The sequence below is a fragment of the Vicugna pacos genome, chromosome 24 (genome assembly GCF_048564905.1).
Source record: "Vicugna pacos chromosome 24, VicPac4, whole genome shotgun sequence".
In the NCBI taxonomy this organism is placed as follows: domain Eukaryota; kingdom Metazoa; phylum Chordata; class Mammalia; order Artiodactyla; family Camelidae; genus Vicugna; species Vicugna pacos.
Window position 1 is genome coordinate 20059260 of NC_133010.1, and position 26321 is coordinate 20085580.

The window sequence follows — 26321 nt, forward strand, 5'->3', positions numbered from 1 at the left end:
AGGCAGGGACCTGGGTTGGTTTTACTCAGTGATCCCAAGTACTTGCAACAGTATCTGGCACACAGTAGGGACTCGATATATAAAGGATGGCCATAACATATACTTATAGGACTATATAAATGACAGTCTAGTGGAGACAGACATGGAATTTTGCCCACCAATTGTATTATCTCACCCTTGCAGCAAAATTGAAACATGTACCTTCTGTCAGAAAGTGAAGGGCTACAGGTATACTGATTCGTGTGCTCCAAGAAATATGTACAGGATATTCACGGTCACAAGGTAGGACATAGCACAAGGTTATATGCACCTGTCAGTCTAAAGAGATTCATATAATCGACTATCGTGCAGCTATATTTCAAAAAGAATGAGGCAGATCTATAGGTACTGTTTTCACATGATCTTCAAGATGTATCATTAGATTAAAAAATGAATTTTCTTTTTTTTATGGCTGATGAAATCTTGCCTTTTGCAACAGTATGAATGGACCTTGAGGGCATTATGCTAAGCGAAATAAGGCAGACAGAGGAAGATAAACACTGTGTGATCTCACTTAAGTGTGAAATCTAAAGAAGTCAAATTCATAGAAAAAGAGGGGAAACATAGTGGTTACCAGGGGCTAGAGGGTGGGGGAAATGGAGAGACATAGGTCAAAGGTACAAACTTCCAGTTATAAGTTGAGTAAGTTCTGGAGATCTAATGCATGGCATGGTGACTGTAGTTAACAATACTGTGTTTATACTTTAAAGTTGCTTAGAGAGTGGCGAGGGTATAGCTCAGTGGTAGAGCATGTGCCTAACATGCACAAGGTCCTGGGTTCAATTCCCAGTACCATTAAAAATAATAAGTAAAAACCTAATTACCACCCCCCCTTAAAAAATAAAATAAAATAAAGTTGCTTAGAGAGTAGATCTTAAATGTTCTCACCACACACACACACAACAGTATTTATGTGAGGTGATGAAGATGTTAATTAACTGTATTGTAATAATCATTTCACAATATATACGTCTATCAGATCATCATGCTGTACATCTCAGACTTACACAATTATATCTCAGTAAAGCTGGGAGAAAAATGGAGAGTGAATAATAGTATTTATCATGCTTCCATGATTTTTAAAAATCTTAAGGAATTTCTATATTAGTCTTATCCCTGCTTTAACTTTTTGCTTTGGTTTTGGTGGTTGCATTAAGATTTATCTAATGCGTTTGTTTAAGAATAACTGAACAATCGAACATTAACCGAGCACCACAATATGCGTCAGGCTAGAAGCTTTAAATACACTATTTTCTTTAATCCTAGGACATAGTGGTCACTATTCCTATTTTGCCGTTGGAGACATTGAGACTGGGTGACTTGCTCAGGATCATACAACTCCTGGAGTCTCCTGGACTACCCTTCCATCCCAGCCCTCTGTCAAGGACAGAGTTTGCCCACGCAATTCTTTGTGTCTCCTCTTGGTACACAGATCACGGCTTTTAAGGTGCTCTGGCTTCCTGGCTTCGAGGAGCTGGGCCAGCTTAGCCCGGTCCCCTGCAGAGGTGTGGGATGACAAGGTATTGTCACAACCCTGTCAGAAAGCAGGAGTCGGCAGCTCCGTCTCTCGCCTGCCTGGGAAACAGAATCTTGCAGAAATGTGCTTCTGATCGCCCAGGCAGGAAACCTGTCACCAGCCCTGTGACAGCACAGGAGGGAGACCAGGTCCCAGGGTGTCCTACTAACCTCCCCACCAGCAGTTGGGTTTCCTCTCCTACTTCAGGGCTGCAGGGAGGAGAGAAGCCGCCTCCATTCAGGCAGCCTCAATATCAAGGCAAGCTCTGTTATGTCTAAGGCAGAAGGCCAGAATTTAGTTAATTTTATCATTTAGGTGATTCAACTGTTTTAATGAAGAGAGGGGACCTTGGGACTGCTGGCGTCACAGATAAGTAGAGTGGACGGCGTCCGCAGATGGGTGACCTTGCTCTGCTTGTAGCTGCTTTCCTTCCCCTCTGTCCTTCCACACCCCCTCTCTTGAGTTCATTTTCTAGTCCAAGGTTTTAGCACCAGGAGGGGAAGGAATAATTAGCACAGCCAAGCCTTGGGAAAACTCTGCTTCAGGGCAATCCACCTGGGCTCCCTGGGATCTGTGGCCTTCAAGCAGGGCCCGGCTGGACGCTCCCCAACGCCAGGCCCCATGTCCCCAGGAAGAAGGAGGCAGCCAGCCTGGCTCCCCCAGGGGGCGCAGGATGAGGCCATCTGCAGGGCCAGGCCGGCTGTCTGGGCCAGGGCTCTCCAGGAGGTACCATCCCAGGTGGCTCAGGAAGTGAGGGCACCCTGCTAATTCTCAGCCGTAATAATTCAATCTCATCCCATGAGCATTTATTGAGAGCCTGTTACATACAGAACAAATTCTCTGCTAGGAGCTGGGGTCTGAAGAGGAGGGAGCTGCGTCCCCATTAGACACAAAAGAACCCAACCTATGATTGTCTGGGTTGACAGAGCCCAATGGGTGCCCTATCTGGGGGTCAGAAGGGAATTACTGGAATTGCCGAAGAGCAAGAAATGAGCCCAAGAGCCCAAATCGGAGGGACCACTTGGCCTTTGGAAGCCAAGATAATGGGAAACAGCCACACCTGGCAGGGAAGTGGCCCAAGGAAGTTCTATAACGTAAATATTCTATCCATTACCCAATTAAGGACGTCTGTACATCTCATTTGATAGGTTCGAATTTGTGGTTTGAAAATAATGTTTTCCTGAGATAAGTGTCACGTGACTCTGTGTGTGTTGTGTGTTGTTACTACGCTTGAAAACCTACTGCTTCAGACTGCTTCTGTCTCTGACTTACACCCTGAGAATTTCATTCACCACACACTTCCGTTAATTCTATCCATCTCATTGAAAACTGTAAAGTTTTAAGGGTTCTGTACTCAACTTATTTAAAACACGAGACAACTGCATTGGCTTATATGTAAAGAGATTATGGTGCACTCTAAAGTCATCATTAGGGTAAATCCCTTGAAGTTTTCAAATAAGGGAGTTTCACTTCTTTGGCATTATTGGTTTACAATCTGTTCCACACAAGTGCCTGCACAAAACAAAGCTGTTTTAGCTAAAGTATGCCTACTAACATAGTGTGCTGCCTCTTTCCTGCCTGAACATTACCTCGTGACTCAGGATTTTATTAATTACATACTGACTGTACAACAAATGCCTCCAAGTGCTATAGAGGTGCACTGAGCTATTTTCCTTTACATTGACATGGGATTTATTATTTTTAAATTTTATGCTTATGCCTTTTTAGAATTTACTGCCTCTTTTCCTTGATGTTAGCCTGTAACTTTTAAAAACTGCTTTTATCATTCCAATGTATAGCACCTAATTTGTTGCTGATATTGATAATAACTAATGCTGATTTATAGCTATGTATTAGGCAGTTGCCATATACCTGGCACTATGCTAAGCACTTTAGGAATATTTCCTCATTTAATCCTTATAAGTCCCCTACGAAGCAGGTACTATCATTATCCCCCATTTACAGATGTGGACACACAGGCTTAGAGAAAAATTCACCTGCCCTTCTTCACACAGCTGGAGGCAAGAGTGGGAAGTTATGCCGTCCGAATTCAGAGCTCATGCTGCTCACCACTCTGCTGTACTGATTCCTGCTGGCCTGGTCTACCAGACAACTGTAGTCAGTTACAAGTGTTCCTTAACTAAGAGTTCCTAGGCTCCAAGTGAGGATCTATGAGGTCCTTCAATTCGGAAAGTCCCTGAATGTTAGTGGGTGTCCTTTCTTTGCTGAATTCTTTGTCCTTGAGCACAGCTAAAATAGCTAAGACTGCTGAAAAAGTAAAGCTGGCTGACTGAGGTGCCCTCCCCATCCCCTGGAATAAAACCTCACTTTTTCTTATACAGCATCAATCCTAGAATTTGTTCAGAAACATACATGCTGAGCACTTTATTTATCTTTACATTTCTTGTTAGTTGACGTGACTATGACAGCTTTGCAATTTTTAAAATGAAGTTAGAGATACCAAACACCCAAATGAGAATCCACAGGAGTCCTGAATGCTCACACTGACCCCAACATTTCTTCGACCCATTGTCCCAAACTGTAGGGCCCTTGTCCCTAGAAAGCCCAACATCTGCTCACATACCATTAGGCAAATATTTGCTTTCCTTTCCTGTTCTTTTTTCACTTTTTTCCATTGCTTCCACAGTGCCTGCTGACAGCACAGGAGGCCCACGCTAGGCACCAAAGGCATTTTCTTCCCTGCCATCCCTTCATGACTGTAGCTGCTGTAGAGTCAGAAGGGGATGCTGACTTGGTCCAGGAGGTGGTTTTACATCTTCACCTTCTCAGCACATGAGTGTTCCATTCTTCCAGATGCTCTGGCTGAGCTCTCGAAGTCATTCCTGACTTCTCTCCTATACCACATCTCATTCATCAGAAAGCCCTGCCAGCCCCACTCCTCAAAGCACACTCAGAACCTGACCCCTTCTTTACACATCTGTGGTCACTAGCTGGTCCAAGCTATCATCACCATCTTACATTATGGCAACAGCCTCCCTGGTAGCTCCCTACTCCCACCCAAGCCCCACTCAGTCTATTCTCCAACAATAGTCAGAGCAGTTCTTTTAAAGCTTTAGAATGTGTCACTCCTCTGCTCAAAACCTTCCCAAGGCCCCCAAATCATGTAGAACAAAAGCCAAGGCTCTTTCAAAGGCCCACTCTTCCCTCACCCTGGACTCCCCCACTGACTGCGTCTCCAGCCACACGAGCCTCCTCTAGGCACCCACTGGTGACAGCTGTGTATGGATCTCTCCAGAGTTCAGGTTTTTGCTTACTAATCTCAAGCTTTTGACCTGAAAATGAATGGTGAGATACCACCACAAGCTGCCCAGCAGTCCTCACAGGTCTTGGCAGGTGCTTGACTTTCTTATCTACCCAGCAGTAGGGTCCAACCACCCCCTACCCTCAGCACTGGAGGGTTCCGTCCATCAAGCAGGTGAGCCTGCCCCTCCCCTGCAGGCCACAGCAAACACTGGTGGCAACAGGAAGTCCAAAATTTCTTTCTCAATCTGCTGGAGGTGGCAGAATGCCCAGGTCCAGCCCAGCACCAGCATTTCGAGGAGAAATTTTGGAGTGAAGAGACACCTAGGAAAAAAGGGAGGCATAGAAACCCCTACAGGTTTTAACACTTACCTTTGAAGAGGCTGGAAACAGGGAGGTTAACAAGAGGGCTTGAGGGCTAGCTCAAGCCAAAACAAAGCCAAATCAGAAAAAAAAAAAAAAAAAAAGAGCTGGGGATTCTTCACAGGCCAGCCTCCACCAGAGGTCAACATCTGGGTGCCCAGGCAGCCTTCTGCCAGCCAAGGCCAAGTTCCTTCCCAGCGTCCGGGGTAGGGAGGGGCCAGTCAGCCGCCGACCAGGTCTCCTCTGGTTTCCTATCTTAGCCACATCACACAGCACCTGGTACACAGTAGGTGCCCCATGCATGCCTGTTTGTGGAAGGCGTGAGTTAAAGCTGCTTCCTGCCTCCCTGTTCTGACCTTCTTTTCTTTTGATTAGGAACCCAGGGACCTCACCCCTCTGTGTTCTCAAGGCCCACTCCTTGGACTACGCAAACGACCACTTCCCCTTCTCACCTTCCCGTCCTTCTGGAAGGAAAAAGGGGCTCTACTCCCAGAAACGCTGTCTCCTGGAGTCAGGAGAATTCCTGGAATGGGCAGGGACCTCGCCTAAAACCGAGAAAGGAGACTCTAGGTGAAGGCAGAGGGGAGCAAGGGTAGATCAAAGCAGGCCTGGCCAGGGTCAGGAGGAGGGAGTGCTGGCAGGGAGACAAATGAGGCTGCCCGAGGGGTCAGCGGAGGGACAGGCGTGCCTACACTAAGATGCAGTGACAGAGTCAGAGCACCACAGAGAAGACCAGTCCTTGCAGAGAGACAATAGATGGAAAAGATAAGAGAAGGTGTAAATTAATGGAGAAAAGGACTGGCCAGAGATAAGTGTATCTCCCTGTAATTAAAAACGTACAGGCTTGCCATCTCCAAGGTTGGGGGGGCGGGGGTCCCAGACAGTCCTGTGTCTGAGCTGGGGTGGAAGCTAAGGCCCAGGAGGGGCAGAAATCGGGCCAGTTAATGATTAGCTCCCTGCTGAAGGTTTCTAGGCTGACTCATCTTCATCCCCGGGAAGGAGGAGAGCGAGAGCCAGTTACCTGAGATGAGGAGCGTGACCCAGCTCAGCAAGGGCCAGTGAGGAGCCAGGGGGGAACCCTGAGCTTTCAATGGGGACCCTCACTTCTGAGCTGGCCAGGGCTGTCCCCTTTCAGGTTTATTAGGCTTTTGTTATTGTTTGATTGTTGGTGATGTTGGTAGAAGTGATTGTTATTAATTTTGGTTCTAAAATTCTAAGATCTGTCACCAATACTGATTGAATTTGAACTTGATCTTGCTGGTTCCACACCCAAAAAGGGTGCTGGATGGCAATTTCAGGCAAGATTCATCTGCCCACAGTCAGAGCTAATTCAGTAGCAGAATAGGAAAGACAATAAATTCTAGAGCTGGGCTGTCTGGGGGCACATCCTGCCAATCCACATGCCACCGCAAGACTCAGGACAAGGTCCTTACCCTCTCATAGGGTGTTGTGTGTGACTGGCACATGGTAACCACTCAACAAACACTGGCTGTCATCATCATCATCATATTAATTATTACCATTTCCCTCCCACAACCTAGACACAATGCCCTGAAGTAGGTGCAGACCTCTTTTCAGAACTCCCACTTTCTGTCTACGCCTTACAGAGCCTTACAGATGTGTGTGGACATGCCCTAGGAGGACATGCCCATCTCAGAGGATGATACAAAGAAACCACTATCTCAGATGTATGTTATGGGGCTGGGGGAGGTAATTACAGACCCCCATGCATCCTGTTTACAAACTCTTGCATCCTTCTCCCTCACCCCTCACACTCAGTCCCGCACAAATCCTGTCTAGTCTCCCTCCCAAACAGACACAGCCTCCATCCACTTCTCTCCACCTCCACTGCTGCCCCGCTTGTCAAAGCCACCACCACCCCGACCTGAACTGCTACAACAGCCCTCTGACTGTCCCCTCAACTTCGACTCCCACCTGCACCCCCTAATCTCTTTTACATGAAGCATGTGCCATGATATTTTGGAAGGCAGAACTGCAGACACCGTGTCACTCTCCCGCTTAAACTACCCCCACTCCAACTCCCCATGGCTTTCCATCACACTTCAAATAAAATCTCAAGATCCCAGCTGCCTTAAAAGACCCTACCATCCAGAGCCGCACTCCTGCTTGTCCACCTGCTCCAGCTTCACTGGCTTCCTTTCAGTTTTTCAAACACTCTTTCCTCCTCTTCAAAGGCCACTCCTTTTCAAGTCTCAATGACAGTGGCATTTCTTCAGAGATGCCTTCCCTGGCCTATCTCTCTAAATATCTCCCCAATTCCTCTCCACCCTGCCCCGTCATTCTCTTCCCCAGCATCATGTTCATCTTTTCCACTGTGTTTATTTCTGTAATTAGATACTTGTTGATTTTTCTTCTCTTTTTTGTCTCTGTTACTGTACTGCACCAATGTGAAAGAAGAGGACTTGCATGATCAGGGGAGACCTGAGGACAATGAACAATTAGATTTCCCGTACTAGAGATCCTGGGGGAAAGGAATGGAAGCAGAGGGGCAGGGAGAGAAAGTTATTGATTTCAAAAATTTGATTCCAAGATGGCAGAGTCAAGATGTTTCCATTCACTTCTCTTCTCAAAATAATCCTTTTTTAAAATCGTGAAACAATGAGAACAAGAAACTAACACAAAACTAGAAATTCGATGAAACTAAAAGATCTGTAAACTTCAAACAAAAATATAGGAAGAGCAAATGTTGATGGAAAAATGGTAACTCAGCACAAAAGAGGAGGGTCAAATCTCAGTATTTTGCAGAGTGTGGTGTATGGGATAGATAGTAACCCCATTTATTGTGCAAAACCCTAGAAATGCTCAGATACTAGAGGCAGCAATTAGTATAGAAGATGGGGATAAGAGAGGGGTGCTGAAAACAAAGGGATTGCCTGAAAGTCTCCGTCAGAAGCAGTCAGTTCCTCACCTTTATTGCACAGCCAGGCAAGTACTCCTCACCATCACCACACCTCTACCCCAAACTTAGTAGTAATGAAACTTGGGAGTCGTTCTCTTGAGAAGTCAAACAGAAGAGGTTCTATCCAGGAAATTCTCCTTCCAAATACAAAGAATTACAGAAAGAAAGAAAGTGGAAGTGTTATGGGCTTAATTGTATCCCTTCAACATTCATATGTTGCAGTCCCAACCCCCAGTATTTCATAATGTAACTATATTTGAAGATAAGGTCTTTAAAGAGGTGATTAAGTTAAAATGAGGCCATTAGGGTGGGGCCCTAATCCAATGTGACTGGTGTCCTTCTAAGAAGAGGAAGAGATAGCAGGGACACACATACACAGAAGGAAGGCCATGTGAGACAGTGAGAGGAGGCCATCTGCAAGCCAAGGAGAGAGGTCTCACGGGGAACCCAAACCTGTCAACGCCTTGATCTTGAACTTCTAGCCCCAGAACTGTGAGAAAATTAATTTCTAATGTTTAAGCCATCCAGTCTGCAGTATTTTGCTACAGTAGCCCTAGCAAATGAATATAGGAAGGGAGAAAATTATCAAAGAATTAATATTAAAAATTTTTAAGGACATGAGTCTCTGGTTACTGTGCAGAGGAGAAGTTCCATAAATCTGTATAGGGCTGTCCTTGAGTCTTCAGCTAAATATTAAGTCATATAGACACAAAGTGAGATCCTGCAAGGTACAGCAGACAACAGTTCTGTGTGTGACCTGAACAGAGAGATTCCAGAGACTGAACATCACTGAGAGAATTGGAGTTCTAACCAGCTAGATTGGAGAGCTCTCCCTGAATATCCCAAGCATTCAGCTGAGACTCCAGAAATGCCATACTTGGAAAAATGGCTACTCTAGCCTAAGAGTAAAGGCTTGGCTAGCCCTTCCCCAACAAAAACTTAAACTAAGCATTAATATTATCCAACTGATCCACCAGGAAAGTAACTGATTCCAAAACACAATTCAATGCATTTTGAAAGAAAACAACAAATCTAGACTATCATAAACATAGTACATAATGTCCAGTAAACCATCAAAAATTATTAGACATGTGAAGGAGGAAAGTGTGACACATAACCTAGAAAAAAAAGTCTATTTCTACAGAAATACAAACTCAGAAATGACACACATATTGGAATTGGCAGGCAAGTACTTTACAACAGCTATTATAAATGTGTTTAAACATTATAAATAAAAAGATGGACACAATGAGTAGACATATGGGGAAACCACAGTAGAAAACTAAAAACTGTGAAAAATAACCAATCAAAAATTCTAAAACTGAAAAGAAATTAATATCAGTTCTGAAATGGAACCTTTACTGGATAAACTTAATAGCATATATGAAACGACAGAATAAAGCATTAGTGAAGTTTAAGATAGGTCAAGAGAAACTATCAATACAGAACAAAGAGAAAACAAGACTTAACATGAATAAAGGTTCAATAACCTGTGGAACAATATCAAGTGATCAAACATACAGGTAATTGGAATCCTAACTATAGAAGAAAGATCAGGAGAGAAAAAAAATTTTTAAGTATAGAATGGCCAAAAATTTCCTAAATTCGGTGAAAAAGCCAACCTATATAAGGCTGTCTACAAATCCCAACCAGCATAGAAACAGAAAATCACACCCAGGTACATCATGATCAACTTACTGTTACAGGAACATAATAGCATGCTTTGGAGCCCCACTTTTTTTCTTGGAGGATTCTAAGCTGCATATTAACCCAACCATATGTGACTTTCCCAGCAGTCTTGTAGCAGTTTCAAACCTTCTCACATGAATCCAGACTATCTTCCTTCAACCCCTAATGTGAACTGATAGTATGCTCAGTCTCTGACAATTAAATCTGTATTTTAAATTTTTATTTACTTTTTGAATTGATAGTAAATGTTGAAAAATGTAACAATCTATATTAGAGTTCTATCAGAAAAGCAGAACAGTTAGGAAATACACACACACACACACACACACACACACTAAAGGATGTTATGCACAATTGCAGAAGCTAGTTAAGTAGTCACCGTGGGACTGTTGTCTTCATATCTGATGCTAGAGTTTGAGGTCCACAAGAAGATGGATGTAAAGTGAGGGAGAGCAAAGATAAGCAGGAACCCACAAGTATGTTCTAGACCCCATGAGGATGGACTAAAACATGTGTCAATTCTCTCTGCCTTTGATGTTGGTGTCCTGCAGGAGAAGCTGGTACTCTTGTCACACAACTAAACACAGGATTCAGATTGGCTCAGAAGTCAGAAAAGCTGAAAAAGAATCCAAGGGAAGGTGATTCATTGTGGGCCCAGCTACTGCCCAATGCTAGCAGGGGTGGCCAGCAGATAGGCAACAATGTGTTGAGCTAGACAACAGCTTCTGCTTCACTTCCACCCTCCTAATCTCATACAATAATCTTTTGGCGGGGCCTACTCTCACTGGAACATACAGAAAAAGGAATTCTGGGAAATGTAGTTCAGCCTAGGCAAGATGACCCACTACAAAGTTGCCAACCATACAAAAAGATTCACACTGAAAAATGTCTCACTCCCACCTTAGTCTTTCAATTTCCTTCCCCCAAACAACTGGTTGTCAGTATCAGTCGCTTGTGTTTTCTTCCTAAATTATCTTATGCACATACAATTAAACACAAATATCTAGCACTTGGTTTATTTTACACAAATGATCACATACAATACCCACTGATCAACATCTTGCTTTCTTTTTAAACTAAACAATATAGCTTGGAAATTTTTCCATAATAATATATGAAGATGTGCCCTTTTTTACTTAATAGTTGCACAGTATTCTGTGTGGATGTACCATGATATGTTTAACTAACTCTTATTGATGAACATCTAGATTATTTTGAAATTTTGCTACTTAAAATCCTACAAAGAATAGCCTTGCACACGCATCAATGTCCTTATAATTATAATTAATGCTTATTGTCAATCTGATGTGGTAGCAGCCAAAACTGAGGCCAGAACTGGAGACTAAGGGTGCCAATCAGTGCACATGGGCTGCAGTTGCAGTGAAATTCCTTTCAAATACTCAATCCATTTTATTTTGTAAATTCATTTTACACTTCTCGTACATCTATGCCTTTTCCTGTCCCTGTCCTAAGTCATGGGCTGCATCTGAGACTGTTGTGTGAAGGCTCGATAAAGTAAGCTAACCAGTAATTTAATATTTATGGGATAACCCTCTAAAATGCTCATCAGTAAAAATGTTCTTAATAATATAGATATAATCTTCAAAAACAGAGTCATATGGAAATCCACTGACAAATAAAACAAAGTGGTTGACAAAGCTGAAAAATCATTCATTGTTCAGCCATCTTAATGTCACATTTTCTAATGGCAGACCTTGCAAACATCAGATGGAAGACAAGCCGTTTGAGCAAAGAAATGTGAGACCCACAAAGAAAGACAGATTGGCCAGTTTCTTTTCCTAAGAACATTTTCATTGATTTTTCCATTATTGAGTGTTTGCTTAAAGGCCCTTTCACCCTTCAATCCAAAGGGTTTTATAAATATCACCTTCACTTCATTCATACTTTAAAGATCTGGCGCTCTCTAGAAAGGAAGTATTTTTCTCTTAGGAGTCATTGTTTCAAAATACAAGCATAGAATGTCTTGACTCATAGCATAATTGGGTGGGAGAGGGTGCAGATAAGACACATACACAAAAGAAGAAAACACAATCACTTGCAATAGCACATCCCAAAGTAACTTGTTGTATGGTCCTAAGAAAAGCCCTGGAAGAGCCATGAGCGATCCGAGGAGGGTGACCTCACTGTCCCAGAGCACTCCACCCGACCTCACTGAAACTTTTCTGATCCTCCGGGTTCCTTTTGTCTCCAACAGCACGTGGCTCTAGAAGGCATTTACTGGAGAGTATATCCAGATCCCAGAGAGTCAAGATTTTGAGCCACAAAGAAGAGCAGTCTCAGAACACAGTATGAGGTCCCTTTGGGGCAGAACAAAATATAAAAGCATGAAAATAGGAAGAACTGGGTTGGAGTCAGATTGGAGAGACCCTGAAATGCCAAGTATAGGCCCCCTAGAGGGGCTGAACAGGAAAACACCTGACTAGGGACCTTGGGAAGGAAGTGATATTAATAACTTTTATAAATGGCTACACTCATGTCTGGATGAGGAATATTAGGATCAGAACTTGAGAGGGGCTGATTTCCAGGTCTGTGCTTAAGCAATCTAGTAAGCTGGGCTACTTACACAGCTCAAAAGGTTTACAAACACATCAGGAAGGCTCAGCAGAGCCAAAAACCAGCCACGCTCCCCAGTTCCAGGCTCGGGCTCCTGCACTGAAAGGCTGCAGTAAAACTGAACCATTGGCCCCTGGCCACGCAATGCATCACCTAGAGCGAGAAGGCTTCATGAGCGGAGTCCAAACAAGTTCCCCTCGGGGCCCACAGACCAGCTCCTAATCAATAGGCTCTTGGCCCACAAGTACGAGAAAAAATGTTCGCAACAATAAAAGGAAGGCAGCGATCACAGTGGGGGAGGGGCTGACGAGGAAAGCAGACGGGAAAATGGGAAAATTATGATGGGAAGATGGACCCAGGTCTAAAGTTAGCTGGTGAAGCAATAACTCAGACCTGTATTTATTTGTTCAAGTCAGATGTGAACAACTACATAAATTTGAGTCCTGGTTTTGAAATTCAGTCTACACAGCAGAATATGAGAAAGCAACCATGTTGAGAGGATTCAAAAACACAGACAAATCTCCGTCAATTAGTATTTCTAGATGGGCCAGTTTGCTGCACCGTTAGTGCAGGGACTAGGAGAGTTCATACAATGGCCATAAGTTATAATTATTATTCTTCATCAAAATTATATAAATGTAGGCTGATCATCTTTAAAGTCTCGAAGAGCCAAAAATAAATAAACCACAGAAGACAAATTCAATTGAAAAAAGTTCTGATATAATTCTTCTACATGTTATATGGAATCCTTGGAAGAATCACTTCGCCAAGTATCCAAAGTAATATTAAAGGCAACAAAAGAGATGTTTGGTCTTAAATGTAAATTCAAATGTAGAATGTCTAAAATAACACAGCAAATTGAAAGTATATATGTAATTTGTAACAGCAGAAAATAAGTTGGTTTGTAAATACTGTATTCTTCAGTGAAGTAAGAAGACTACAAAGAATAAAATGTTGGATGGTCCTATCACCCAGGTCACCTTTAAAGATCATGTTTTCAGGACAGCAAAAATGAGCAAGGAGTAAGCTCTACACATATGACTAAACCATTTGTTGTTAGACTGGAGCCAGTACTTTTATTTATAGAATTCACAAATCAAAATAATTATACATCAGTACGGGTAAGAATACCAAGTATTATTTCACAACTGCCACTATATGTTTCTTCTTCTCTGATAGCCTGGGGGTCACCAAAGACGGAGAAGTGAGTAGTCACACCGCTGGAACTCTACAATTTCTAATGCACAAGCCTTCTCAGAAGTCTTTTCCTCCTCTCTTCATTTCTAGAGGATGAAGGACCACAGAGAGGGGTTGGGGGTGGTGTCTAAAGCACTGGAAAATTAGAAGAGAGGATGCCAAAAGCACAGAAGACAAGAGACTAAATTTAGAATAATCAGGAACAAGACTTCAGAAAGTTTGGAATCTTCCATTTGTTTTTACATTTGATGTGTTTTCCTGTTGCTTATCTTGTAGCGTAAATGTTAGCATGCTCCCGCCAGATAATGCCCTTGGGTACCAGAGAAATTTGTAATAAGGGAAGTTACTCTTCACCGACAGCAGTACAGTCAGTACAGGCACCTATACAGACTTCCAGTGACAGTCGGTCAGTGCTCTTAAAATGGGTAAGTTGGCTTTTTAGAACCTATAACACCTCTTATAATAGAAACAACATTACAAATGGAGTTTGGATCCCAGCACTAGTTCAGAAAGCCTATTTAATAAAGTTTCTAAATATTGTGTATGAATTTGTAATGAAAAGTAGATAATATTAGAAATGACTTCTTAGCAAATCATGAAGTTTTAAGTATGGGCTACAGTTGAGGAAAAACTACAAAGGCTACCCAGGGAAATTAACTTGTTAAAGTGTTTTCAAGGCAAAAGGTGTTCTGAATTCCTTCCTAGAACTTGGAGCTTGAGAGAAAGTCTCTGCTACATACACACACCCCCCCCAGGTGCTACAACAGAACATGTCCACTCAGGGAATTCTTCTCGTTCTCGGGGACTCCAGGGGGAGAAAAAGCTGGGGGTTCTCATGCATAGGATGTCTCCACATCAGGAATTTTTAATTAAGAAAAAAAATACTTAATTTCTTAAATGATAAAGGAAATGTTCTTAAAAGGTAAAGGAAGTTTAAGTCAAATTCCTATCTTTCCTACCTTTCCTCCTAGATATTACATTATTGCCATACCAGCCAGGCTGACCCCTCAGAGATGTGGCCTCCCAGCTGTTTGGCTTTGGAGGGGCACCCTCGCTTTCCTGGGCCTTCATTTATGCAAATTAAAAAAGAGGACAGTAACAGCTGGCATGTCGTCCTCACAGAGTTGTAGTCAGCACAAAAGGAAATAATAATACTGCCTCCTTTCTGCATGATACGTCGGCTTTTTCAGTGTGTTCACACATTTTATTCTCTTGCCAACTCGAGGAAACTAACTCTTTAGACTTTAACACCCTCCATGAGGCCAAAACAGAAAAAAAAAAATATGTTAAGAGGCCCTGGGCAGCTCATCCAGCCAACCCCTCCACCTCAGTCAGCTCCCACCCTTTGCTGCCCTAACACCAGCGGTACCAGGAAAAACACTCTTTTGTGCTGCTTCTTCACTCCCAGTAGAAGTTCATAAAGGAGCCTGAAGCTTTGAGAGTGGGGAGAGTTAAGGAGAATATTATCCTCACTCACTCTTACAGATAAATTTCCCTACATCTCCAGTGACATCCACAGGATCGTACCCAGTTCAACTCCCTCGGGTACCTGTTTAATGGGTCCCTGTCACATCAAAGTGCCCCTCTCCCTTCACGCGGTGACAGGGCTGCCCTAATGCCAGTCATTCATTAATTTCTTGCCTGACTTCCTCTGTGGTCACTCTTGACTCACATCTCAATGGAGACACACCAGCCACACAAAAGAGCCGTGACTCAAACAGCAGTCAGTGAAACCAAACTCAACAGTGTGGCCACTTAGTTAATTATAAATCATCTGTATTCTCTCCTACTCCTTAAGACCAGAATTTGCCCTTCCCAAAGCAAGTCCACATCCTCCCTTTGAGTAATAGGTTTGACAACCCCAACTCAAACACAAGCCTGCCCCGTGCACAGACTTATCAGGGCTGCTTGGAGGGAACGAGGGAAGGAGCAGAGGGAAAGAACAATGGCGCCCTGACTGGAGGGGCGGCGTTATCGGCCTGCCATCAGAACAGGGCCGGCACCTGTTTTTCTTTCTGCGGAGCATGCAAGCTGGTTCCAGTGTACAGTACCAGGTGGTGTCAAAGGCTGCTCCTGGGCCCCTCTGTTTGTGAGGGCTGTTGACACAAGGTGGAGTCCATGTGATGTAGGCTGATTCCCGCCCTATTTTTCTGATAGCCATAAATGAGGAAAACGCTACAGGTGGGCCCCTTTGCCCAGAGCTGGGGAGTTCCATCTTTTTGCGGAGGAGGCTTTGTGCATCATGGGAAGAGCTGTGCCTTCCCCTCCAATGGAATGGTATGCAAGGTGACTGGAGGGAGTGCATTACAGAGAAAAGGTATTTTAACGAAACATCACATACAACCGGTACCAAAGAGGACAGGAAGTAGGAACTTACAAACTGCTACACACCTTGAGGCCTATGGCTCCTCAGTCAAACACGCATCTCGTCAGAAGACCTACCTCCCAGGCAAAGGAAGAGCTTGACACCCACCCTACAATCTAGCTTGAAGGCCAGAATATGCCTTGAAATATGAAATTTTTATTGGAAAGGGATGAACCACAAGTCAAAATCAAAGACTTCTAGCAAGGAGCTTTATGTGTGTGCCCTTCCAGGATGGGAATTTAGACAAAACCCGGGGACGTTTCTTCAAACTATTTGAAGATTTTGTGATGGAGGGGTCTGGGAATAGACTCAGGTCTTAGGGACTCTGGGAAATTGGGAAGGGTGTAATTTTCCTTTAGATACAATTACAAGTCATGAATCCAGGCCTTTTTTGAACTAGTGTGGGCTTTGGTCTCAGGCTGAAATCCTAGCTCCTTCACTCACTAACTTATAAAGCTGAACAGGTGGCTGAACCTCCCTGAGCCTCAGTGGTGCCCACTGTAAGTATGTAGGCCACATCCAAGGAGAACCATCAGCATCAGCAAGCTCATGCATGTGAGTGCACAGACCCAGTACACAGTGGGTTAACAGATGTTCATCTGCTTCTTCTTTCTTCTGCCTTCAAGCTGCTCCCTCTTCTTCATCCTGCAGCAATGCATTTTCTTTGAAATGTAGTAGAGAACCAGGCCAGAAAACAAACAGCACGTGCATATGTTACCAACCAATGGAAAGAACATTTCCTTTGTTGGTTTTTTAGTGTGGAGCCAATGCAGTGCATAAGAGAACAGTTTATGGGAGCAGTTGGTCTGGATTCAAATTCCAGCTCCATTTACAGGCTCTGGGCCTTGGGCCAATTATTTATCTCTCTAGGCCTCTGTTTCTTCATCTATAAACTGGCGGTAGTACTATAAACAACATATGTTTGTAGAATCAAATGAAACAATCCAAACGAAGTGCTTGACATAGTGCTTGGCATATAATAAGCACCCAATTAATGCTGGCTATGGTTGGTATTTATGGCATTATCATTATTGTTATGGGTACTGTTGATTTTATTATTATAATAACCCTCAACATTATCCAGATTGGTACCAACAAGAAACATATTCAACTCTTTGAACCTCTAACTTATTGTCTTGCTATTTATTAATACTAATAGTGGTATTTATGGTGGTTTTCCCTCTACTTCCTATGGGTCACTGGCTGTGATAAAACTATGTGTAATTATTGAATTGGAATCAGGCCTGTGATAGGTACTTCCCATGCATTACCACACTGGATCCTCATAATAACCTATGAACTCAGGTACTTTTACCTTCTCATTTCACAGCCCAGGTGGGAAAAAAAAAAGGTTTAGTGAGAGGAGATCATTTACTCTAGATCATACTGTAAGTGGCAGACGTGAGAAGTCCTAAAACTAGGCGGGTTTCAGGGGCTAAAGGGTTAGATCAATGATGATCCCCCAAATTCCCTTGCTACTCCAACACCTATATTCTAAACTGATCATAATTTTGCTTTATTACCATCTCCTGTAAATGCGGATGTATCATAGTGGATTGAGTTTAATGTATAAGCTATTGTGAGTTTTATAAACTGAGTGAGTTTTGAGTTTTTGCTCTAGCAAATTCTATGTAAGTAGACTCATTTCTGTCTGTGTCTCTCCTCCCTTTGCTCCCAAACCCTTAAAGAACTCTTCCTCAAGCTCAGGTACCTCACCCCTTCTCATGCCCTTCCCAGCTTCTTCCTCCACCAATAGTCCACACAACCTCCCCTCATCCCTCCCAAGTCTGCTCCTAGACCTGTCTCAGATTCTACCTGCCACTAAGGCTATTTGTCAAGACATTATCAAGACCCAATTCCAGTCTACACTGCTGAGTCCAAAGTCACCTCAAAAGGGCTGAAAAGAACTCTACAAATACTCTTATCCAGGCCACTAGATCCATACACTCATCACTCCTTCCTTGAGGACAGGGATTCTTAGTCAGTTAATGCGCATGGAAATTATCTGGGAATCTTGTTAAATGTAGATTCTGATTTGTGGCTCTTGGAGATTCTGCATTTCTACAAGCTTCCCTGAGATGCTGCAGGTCCCTGGAGGTCCCTGATCACACACTTTATCTCAATTATGCCTCTTGACATCCCTTCAAAGAAGGCATATTGGCCACATCTTATAGATGAGAAATGGGCTGAGAGAGGTTGAGACAGACCCAAGGTCCTGAAGCTGGTGTAGCAGAGTAGCAGATGAGGGATCTGAAATCAGCCAGACCTTTCTGACTTCACACAACAAAAAAGAAAAGAAAAAAATACATATACATATATGTGTGTATGTCTGCATATGTAGAATGATATTGAAGATATTTAACTGTCCATCTCATTTCAGGAACATGAACACCCATCAATGGCAGGAGAAAACTTCAGTCCTGAAGGCTGTCAGCAGCTAATAAACATTCAGTCCGCAGGTGTGAATAGGAATGGACGAGGGAGGCTGTTCCTTTCATTAAGCACAGGCCCTGGGGAGGTCTTTCCAGAGTTTTCTCCTTGGAACTCCACACTTTACTTATGTTACTAATGAAACTTATCGACTCAAACACCTATTTTTCTCTAGCAACCCAGTCCTGAAGAGAACCTCACAGTAAGAGGCATTTCATAATTAGTCTAAATTAGGAAAGTAAGAGTCTGGACGATGGGGCTCACTAGTGGTGAGTCACTGGCCTCCCACAAAGCAGGAACAGGGTATTGTGGAGTCTGCAGGAAAGGGGACACAGTCTTTGCTTCTCCTAGGAGGGGAACCTCTGCAATAGCCACAGGTAGTCTGATGCTGGATGTCTTTTAGGGGCCCTATAATCTAGCTGGAATATGTGTATAGGGTGGAAGGGAGGTGCAGGAAGATACAAATTAAACAGAAAACTCTTGACGATAAAGCAGCGACTGCACGGCAGACTACCAATGGGCAGCACCCCCCACCCACCCTCGGAGAGCAGACTAGGTAGCACGAGAGCCCAAAGGAACAGGACGTGGGCCGAGACCTAAAGGAATACTGGGGTTTGGAGGGAATGTTGTTCCGAAGGCCCAGGGAGCGGGGAGTGCACCTAGGGTATCTTCAGGGAGCAGTGGAGAGGGCGGAGGGGCCCCTGTCCAGGAGACAGGGCAGAGAAGCCTGGGTGGGATGCCTGCCAGCCGGAGGGCTGATTACCCTGGGGTCTTCGGAAGCCAGGCCAGAGAGCGTGGTTGTCATCCTGCAGTGGAAGGGCTTAAGAAAGGCAGCAGCCAGAATGATAAGCAGTCAGCAGGGCACCTACCATTAGGAAAAGTGGCTTTGGATCCTGGCCTCACTATTTAATACATAAGAAAAGAAAGAATCACACCTGTGTGAACCTTAGCTACTTTTATTAGTAACTTGGGCAGAATAATGGTTTCTCATCGTATTCTTTCTGCTGGCCCTAGTTTAAAATAATAATGAATAAAAGAACCAGGTGAGGGGGATGCTAGTGGCGCGGAGGAGGGTCAGGTGACAGGCAGCTGGGCACCTGCCGGCTCTGACCCATGGGTCGTTTTCAAGGTGGCGACTCACAGGCTGGTCCCAGAGGTGGTCAAGGGCACTCAGCCAGCTGCCCCATGTCCAGTGTTTCCCTAAAAGTAGGGGTGTGGAGAGGAGGTGGCCAGCTCTCCAGTGACAGGCTTGTCCCAGGGCCCTCCTGGGCCCTGCCTGGCATTAGAAGGAAAGGAACCAAGTCCCAGCCAGCCTGAAGAGGCAGAGACGGGGAACCTCTCCCCAGGCAGCTGCCACTGCTCTCTGCACAGGGCCTTCCAGAGGGGCCAGAGAGGAGCGAGTACAGGCAGAGCGGAGACTACTGCAAGCAGGACACAAGCCAGGGGTCCAAGTGAAGGATATTCAGTGTGTCTTTTTCGCTAACGGATTAGATGAACAAATAGCACAAGGCCTGGCAGAACAATGGGCCTAAGAAGGGGCCGGGCCAGAAAAGACGTGAGTCTGAGGCTCCTGCCCCCAGAGCACAAGGACCAAAGGCCACCTGGATGAATGGTCTGAGGCTGGGAGTGACCTGCTCCTTCCGGGTGTATTTCAAAGGTTGCTCCTGGCTTCCAAGCTCTGAGAACCATAAGCCTTCAGTGATTCATTATTCAGTTCAACTCAGCTTCTATTTAGAAAACAAACATTTCCTGCATATCCATCCAAGTGGGATATGTCTGCATAATTACGCTGCTTACCATCACAACAACCCTGTCCTTTAGATATATTTAATCCCCATTTAACAAATGATGACATTAAGGCTCAGAGAACTTGCTCCAAATTCCAGGATTCATTTCTCCAATCTCCCTGAAGCCCAGCCCACCATCATTTTTCCCAAGATGTCAGTATCAAAGCTTTCTTGCTACTGGCTTTCTTCATAGCCACAGGTAACATTTGGGACCTTGTTCCCTCCTGTTGTGTTTGCCCATCAGGACACACCTACCATTAGCTCGTTAGACTGAGCCATTCCCAAGGAGAACTATTACTACCATTACCACAACTACTAGTAAACACGCCTTTCATTCCCTGAGCATCTACCATGTGCTCAGCACAGGAGTTTATATACATGATTTGACTTCATTCTATAATTATACTTATTTTATATGTTAGGATACAGAAACACAGAAAGATAAATCCATTTGCCCAACATCACAGGGGCAGTAAGTGGTGAAAGTGAGATCTGAATCCGTAAACTTTGAATCCAGCATTTGCAGTTCTGAGCACTGGACTTGATGCACACACATACACACCCCAACCTGTTCTCCTTATTCTTTAATCATTTTGAAAACGCTCACTAACGAGAGGAGAATGACATTTTGGAAATGATCAAAACAGGGAATAAATACCTGACAAACTTTTTCCAGGGTCTTTCTACAGGAAATGGTACCACAATCTACCATGTTGCTCCAGCCAGATATCTGAGTCCTCTTGATTCAGTATATTTTCATATACCAGTATGTGTTCTGACAACTGTGAAACAGAGTCTTATTTAAACTAAGTCGTAGTTATTATGTGTAACAGAATCTGAATCCATTAAAGTGGTGATTATTTCTCCTGAGCCACAGACATGAGTCTGTATTCGTTAGCCATGAAGCTCATTATACACATCAGGCTAAGGCTGACTGTCAGGGGCCATTCCTCCTCTGAACAAGTGAGCTATGGGCCTAAAACAAATAGAAACTTTTATGACTAGCCACATTGTTTTCACTTCTAAACAAACCTACAGGAAAGAACGCCCATTACCAACATATTTGTCAATTGTAAAGTGCCATCATTAAAACCAACAAAGTTTAAACCTTCTGAGTGTTCAGAGTTCAGAATTTGGGGAGCTGGGATGGAAGTTGGAGGAGGAGGGGGCACTCTTTAAAAAGAGTATGGAAGGACCCTCCATCTAATCTAAGAAAAATTTCCTAACCTTTAAGGAGCCGTGTATGCCTTAGTGAGAACAGCAGAATGCAAAGCAATTATTATTCTAAAATTTGTCAACATGACATTTGTATGGGGAAAAGAAACGTAAAGTGGCTCACCTATCACAGCTCAGATCCCCAGCTTGGCCAACGGGAGGTGGTTCCTAGTGTCCATGGGATCTGGGGGCCCTGACGGAGGCCAGCAGGGTCGCCCCCAGTAGCTTTCAGCGTCACAGCCCCTCTTAAGTCCCCAAGACTCACCCTTCACATCCTTTACAAACTGCACAGATTGATAAAAAGACACCATCTGACTCTCTAGTACCCTACTGCCGGCCTCGCCATGTTTACTTTTATCCATATTGTAAATATTCCCTTGACTTCGCTGAGATCTTTCATTTTAAAGTGTTTGGAGCCAAGCAGCCTTCCGGCGTCAAAAACCTGAAGAGCTAGAAGAAGCTCCCAGCTTCCACTGAAACAAGCATGGTCATGGTCTGATTTTGAAAAGCTCTTTGGCTCAGAGCTTAGGAAGCCCTCAGAGCCTAGGAGAATGGAGCTGCCAAATGCAATCGGAACAGGGAGTGCTCTGTGCTCTGTGACACCACTGTTTGCTCTGTGGTTTGCTGTGCCCATGAAATGATCCTGGCCACCCAGAGCAACAAAAGTAGCCGACTTTCACGTCTGCAAGAAACCGAGCTGCTCAGGAAATATATAAAGCCCTGTTCTCGGAAAGCAATAGTTTAAAGTATTTGTCAAAATACCACCATGAATTTTTTTTTAACTTTGCAAAGCTATTTTCACGTTATAGAGCTGTTCACACTAACAGCGAAAGAGCATCGCATCCTGTTAGGTGTTGCTCCACTAAATCCGTTATAGAATACTTGGTTCTAATTTTATTTTAAGAAAGTATAAGGGGTAATGTAAAAAACCAATAGCCACCTTAAAATGAAGGTGACAAGCACTCTATCCACAAATACTCAGAAGATCAGTAGGTTTGACAGATATTAACATTTCTATCCTTTCCTTAATGCTTGTTTATTTAGCTGAAGGCCTACATGTGTGATGTCCCATTAGCATATCAAAAGATAGTTGTTTCTTAACTTGCACAGTGATGAATTCTACATTTTCTTTCTTTGTTGAGGAGAGGTATTTTGAGAATGATGCTGTGGAAAGAGAAAGGGGTTTGAAAACAGAAGGATGTTAATTCACTTTCAGATCTGACCATTTCACTCCATAGTCTGGGCACATTAATTTCACACCTCTGAGCCATTGTCTCTTTTTCTACAAATTGATGTCACAGGTTTGTACTGTTAGTAAAATAAAATAACATATGCTGAGCTCTGCCATGCAGTAGGAGCCTCGTTATTTTTCTGATCCTTTCTTGTGGTAAGTAGTCACACCTGGTGTTGGAGTCTTCCCCCAAGCCCACTTGCCTCTGACCTGAGAATCAGGGACATGTAAGGCCTAATCACTCAGGGTGGCGCTGGCCAGGCCCCACATTGCAGAGATGCCTTCTATTATTCCCAAATTCTTCTCATTTTTTAACGCCCTCTGACATTTTCCCCAGGTCAAAGGAAAGGGTATGAGCTTTACAATAAAAAAACAGACATTCTGATTGGCCAGCTGGTTGAATACTCGCGAATTGCCCTTCTGTGTCCTGAGGGATGATGTCAGTGCTCCTAAGGAATTCCTCACCCAGCATTCTTACTTTCCTCACTGAAACCTGGGTTGGTCATTACAACTGTGTTTATGGGATTGTAAAATTAAGAGCTGAAAACAAACAAACAAATATCTATGTGTTTGTGCTTCCCTTGAGTTGTTATGATTTTTAAAAGGTAACTGGTTTTAAGTTACATATTCCTTGTATCCTATCCACCCCTCAAATGCTAGCTTTCATATTTTGTCAACTTTGAGGGCCGACCTATTGACCCAGGTCCTGGTGTGCCCACAGTCAAGCCGGAAGGGCCACCCTTCCCACTGGCTTTGCAATCAGGAGGTTGACAACCACTCAGCCAGCCACCCGTCAAAGTCCCTGCTGGTGACTCCCCCAGCAAGCTGCCTCCCTACCCCCACCTTCCCAAACATCTTGGGCATTTCAAACAATAGCAATTACACTCAGGTTGTTTAAACAAACAGCAGCACAATTCCCCAGTCCAGAGCCCCAGCTGAGCGATTCCCTTGGGCCCACTCTCACCACCTCCACCCCCGACCCCAAGCCACTTTCAGGCAAGACAATGGCTCGACGTTTACAGTGGGCAGTTTTGCGCATCTAAATGTTTGCAGACACTTGGTGAAGTGTCCCAGACTAAGTTTCCAAAGGACAATACCACCACATTGCATTTGTTTAAGCAGCTAATCCCAGATAAGAAGGGGGAGCCTCTCCTCTTCAAAAGCCAAGAATGCAAGACCTAGGCTAGAAGTGATGCTGAGGTACACTGGGGCAAATTCCACTGGATCAGGGAATAACTGATTCCCTCTCTCCACTCCCACCCTCCCTTCGAAGACTGGACTTAAGCTACAGAAAACCTGAACTCAGGGAGTTGGTAGGATTTTTAAAGTATTTCCCAAATAAGACACCTGGGACAAGGAAGGGTGCAATTTTCAGTTCTGCACCTGGGCTGCCCTAGGAGATCCACCGGTCCCTGTGGAAGGACTGATTATACCTTCCACACTGGGCAGCCGACATCACACGAAATCCTAGTCAATGCCCAGTGCCTTACATTTCCTGTTGGCAGGTTGAAAAGAAAAAGAACCCATCATTCCAACCTCCAAGTCCCTCCAAGATATTTCTGCAAGGGCTGCTGCCAAACCTGTTAAGACCAACTGACAGCTCGATGGGTACCATCTACAATTCATTTACTCACCCAACAAATATTTATAGATTATCTACTTAGATTGAATCCATAATAACACAGGGGTAGGAAACAAAGGTGAAGTCTAGACTCTCACATGTGATTGAAAGTGATAAATATTTTAAGAGAGGAGCAAACAAGGACACTGAGAGTTCACAGAAGAGATGACTTCTGGCTGAGTAGAGGTAAACGGATCAAGCACACTTCTTAAGGGAGGAGCCCTTTGAGCCAGTCCTTGCAGACTGCCATCAGCAAGATGAGACTCTGCCTATGGACAGGCTCTTCGCCACATATCTCTCGTTTTGGCTACTTCTCCTGGATCCTTCATCCATTAAAGCAGAAGTTCTTATATTTTCTGAGTCAGAGACTTAGGGAATCTCTTGACTCTTTCTAGAAAATGTACATATACCAAAACACGATACACAATTTGAGAAGATGCCCAGATTTACGCAGGAAGCACAGATTAAGAATCCTTAGGCTTGAAGTTGGTATTGGCAGGCTCATTTTTGATAGGATTGAGAGGAAAAATCTCGATCTAACTATCCTTTATATTTTCATCCATATTTTTGAGTTAAATAATATATATGTGATCTACAAAACCATAAAGGAGAAAAAGAAAGGGCTTCTTTGCTTTCCATGTCATTTAAAAAGCCCATTGATCTAAAGAGCAATATCTTGGGAGAAATCAGAGAGGCATCTGGACACAAGGCTGTCATATTTCACCTACAAAAGCTTTCTGGCCTTTTGTACCTTCTTTGGGTTGCAAATTCTGAAGCAAGTTTTTCAAAAGCCCCAAAATGGACACTCTGAAATTATCACAAATTCACAAAGGAATCTAAAGCAGACTTCAGCATTTCCCTTCTACAATATCTGAGAGCCATGAATCCAGGTGAAAAGATTCTGACTTAAATGATATTCCGCCAAAATGGGACAGTGTGTGTCTCCCAGCCTTGTTCAGGTCCACATGTCACACATGTTGTGTGAACGAAAAAAATCAATGAGGAAATGGATGAGAGGTTTTATGATAGAACAAATATATGGGAAAGATATACATGAGGTTTTGGTGAGAGCAAAAATTTAGGTCACTTTCCACTACAGTCCATTCCAGAACACTATGTGTAAATAAAGTAGATTTTTTTAAGGATTAATTTGATTAGCTACTTAAAATATACATACCATGCAAGCTCAAAATTTAAAGACATTAGACTATAAACCCTGATAACACAGGAAAAAATTTAATTAAACTTTTAGGATAATTGTAAATTCACATGTAATAGTAAGAAGGAATACAAGGGGATCCTGTGTGTCCTCGATCCAGTTTCCCTAAATGGTAACATCTTGCAATACTATAGCACAATATCACAACCAGAATATTGACAGCATTCCAGTGACATGACAATGAGGATACAAAATAGATCCAGCACCACAAGGATCATTCCTGTTGCCTTTTTAGAGCCGCACCCACTTCCCTTCCACCTCACTACCTCCTTAACACCCAGCAATTATTAACTTGTTCTTCATTTCTACAATTTATATAAAAGGAAGCATACAGTATTTAACCTTTGGATAATGGTTTCCCCCCCCCATTCAGCATAATGCCCTTGAGATCCATCCAATTTCTGTTGTGTGTATTAACCTTCTATTTCTTTTTATTGTTGAGTAGTATTTCATGGCATGGATGTACCACTATTTGTTTACTTTTCCACTGCTGAAGGATATTGGGGTTGTTTCCAGTTTGGGGCTGACAGGAATACAGCCACTATAAACATCCATGTAGAAGTTTTTATGAAGTTTTTATGTTATCTCCAGGATAAATGCCCAGGAATGTAACTGCTGGGTCATTTCACATTTAGTTCTTTAAGAAATCAACAAACTGTTTTCCAGAGAGGCTGTATCATATTACATTCCCACCAGCAAGGTATGCTGATCTGTTGAGCATTGTCACCAGCAGAAATAGTATTGTCACTACTTTGTATTTAGCTGTTTTGACAGGAGTCTAGTGATATTTTATTGTGGTTTTTAACTTGCATTTCCCTAATGGCTAAGGATACTGAACATCTTTTCATATGCTTATTGGCATTTGTATATTCTCTTCAATGAAATATATCTTCT

At 43.4% G+C, this 26321-nt stretch overlaps 1 long non-coding RNA gene and 1 other non-coding gene across 3 annotated transcripts in view; one reads left to right on the forward strand and one right to left on the reverse strand.

Moving 5' to 3' along the window:
* Window positions 1-26321, reverse strand: part of LOC116285309 (uncharacterized) — an 84104-nt gene that overhangs the window by 15545 nt on the left and 42238 nt on the right. The window lies entirely within an intron of this gene.
* Window positions 766-837, forward strand: TRNAV-AAC (transfer RNA valine (anticodon AAC)). Its single transcript has one exon. It is a non-coding gene; the product is annotated as a tRNA-Val (tRNA).